Source organism: Peromyscus californicus, unplaced genomic scaffold (assembly GCF_007827085.1).
Source record: "Peromyscus californicus insignis strain IS unplaced genomic scaffold, ASM782708v3 Scaffold_20__1_contigs__length_68692818, whole genome shotgun sequence".
NCBI classification, from domain to species: domain Eukaryota; kingdom Metazoa; phylum Chordata; class Mammalia; order Rodentia; family Cricetidae; genus Peromyscus; species Peromyscus californicus.
The window spans coordinates 28993395-28995881 of NW_026294503.1; the positions used below are offsets into that span (position 1 = coordinate 28993395).

At 38.3% G+C, this 2487-nt stretch overlaps 1 non-coding gene across 1 annotated transcript; it reads left to right on the forward strand.

Annotated features, from left to right (window-relative positions):
• The first annotated feature begins 1962 nt into the window (after window positions 1-1962).
• Window positions 1963-2123, forward strand: LOC128117260 (U1 spliceosomal RNA). Its single transcript, XR_008220750.1, has one exon. It is a non-coding gene; the product is annotated as a U1 spliceosomal RNA (small nuclear RNA).
• The last annotated feature ends 364 nt before the right edge of the window (window positions 2124-2487 follow it).

Sequence of the window (2487 nt, forward strand, 5' to 3'; positions counted from 1 at the left end):
GATGTAAACAGAAACCAGTGGGACAGAGGCTCATAAATGTTCAGTGCTCATGTTTTGTTGTGGTAGTGATGTTAAACCTGACTATCTTTCCTGTAAGGAGATAAGGAACTTGAGGGACAGCTCCAAGTAATTGATTCCTATATTGACTAAGGATCTTTCTCAGAGTCTGATGGAAAGCAGGTCACTATTTAATGGCATTGAATTTCTGGACAGGATCCATTTATCCACAGGAAACTTCTAGAGGCTAGAGTAAAATCTTCCTTGCATACCCCAGAAACTTTAGAGAACAGTCATCTCAGACTTCTAAGAATTACCCAGTACAAGTGAGAAACTGCAGAGCATTCATACAAACTTGCAAGATTCAGTTGTTAAATACCAAAGGGGAAAAAAAAGATACAGTTATCGAGCCATGGCAAGTTTAAATTGAGCAAAGAGGATATGAACACCACAGAAACTGTCAAACACTCCAAATCAGAACACCATCTGCCTCATAGGCAGCTGGTTACCCATGTCACCCCTGTCAATTTCTGAGTACCAAATACTCAGAGTAAGTTTTTAAATGACCTTCTGCTGGATTCAGATTCTTACTATATGCAACTAAAGAAAACTGATACAGATAGTGATTGACAGTTCAGGAAAACAGAAAGGAAAGAAAATGTTTATAATAGAATTTAGTGATATACAGAATTGTACTTGATGATCTGTCAGTGTAGGGAACTTGAGAAAACACTGTAGATCTCTTCCTAAGGATATATCCTTAGGATGGGTTTTAGGTATGTAGGCTCCCTGGGATTAATAAATATGTACAGCTGGTGCTGAGTTGATTGGATAAAAGCATAAGTAATATGTGAATAATAAAAGAAACCCATTCTTGAAAATGTAGTTGGTGACCATGTATGATCCTGAGAAATTATTTTGAATCTACAGATCTTAGGACTTTCAGAAAGGTAATACAGTTTGAACAGTGTAGACAAGGGGATATATGTCTGAAAACCCTACAGGGAGCTGAACTCTCTATGAGCAAACACATTAACTCTCTCCCAGTGAAAGATTAAAGATTCAGTTAAAGACATGAAGATTCATCCTAAGACTGATACAGGCTTCAGAGACCCCCAGTGATTTCAGTTACCAAATGAATCTGCAACAAATTTCAAAAACACGTTTCTCTTTCAGAGTTATTTAGGTCCTGAATTGTGATTAGAGATTTGACTGTATGTTATCAATATTACTGTCAGTTGACTAAATTCAGTGGTATTGTATAACCAGTATCTTGGGCAGAATTCTGACTCAGACTAAAACATATTCTCCCTTAAATCATCAATATGTTTCAGATAATTTACATCTATCTCCAAGGCTGACTTTTCCCATCCAGAAATGACCTAAATATGCTTTGTGGGATTCAAAAACCAATGTCAGCTCCTCTTAGGAAAAATTGCTTTCATCTCTCCAAGAGCTGCTTCTGTGGAATGTGTGGTCGTTCTTTGCTAGAAGGCATTTGGAAAAGCCACATCAGCCTAAACTCTCGTGAGAAATCCTCTTGCCTGTCAGATACTTTATCTTCAAAGAATGGGACTTGACCGTTATGGGCTCCCCTCATTCGCCATGAGAAAATGAGAAAACATGCATCTGTATTACAATTGCTTCAGTCACTGAGGCGACGTTTTGAGCCACATGTTTTTATGTCATCCTGTTTCATTTACAGTTGTGAAATTAAATGAGCAGTCCTCATTTTCACTAAGGAGATAACAGCCCAAATTTCTGCATTCAGACTCAGAGAGGTGTAACATTCCATATTAAGTTTCTTAAGAGGACGATGGCTGAATATTTTAAAGGTGAACATGATTATGGTTGTTGGGTGCATTTGTTTACAATTTGCCAACATGTGACCTCTAACAAGAGGAGAGTACATGGCAGCCATCAATTAGGGCATTATGAAGCCAATCTGATTAGAAATTTGTGCTCATACTTACCTGGCAGGGGAGATACCATGATCATGAAGGTGGTTTTCCCAAGGCGAGGCATACCTATTGCACTCCAGATGTGCTGACCCCTGCAATTTCCTCAAATTCAGGAAACTAGCCTGCATAATTTGTGGTAGTGGGACTGCGCTCATGCTCTCCTCTGAATAATAAAAGAGAAAAGGAAAAAGAAAAGAAATTTGTGCTCTATACCTTATTGGCCAAATCCCACTTCTTTCTTGAAGTAACCAAATCATAAGAACCGCAAAAATTAAGCTGTTGTAGGAAGACAGCTTCCTCCTAGGTCTCTTAAGCTATCCCTCGAATAAAAGGCAAAACTTAAAGCAAAGCACCTAATCATTATTGCCACAAAGAACTGACTTTGCTTTCTATTGAATTTGCAAAATACTGAGTACAGGCACTTCTTTTATTTAAATTTGCTTATTTTATTCTGTGAATGAGTATTTTTCCTGCATATAAGTATGCACACCACTTGCATGCCTGGTGCCCAGGGAGAGCAGAAAAGGGC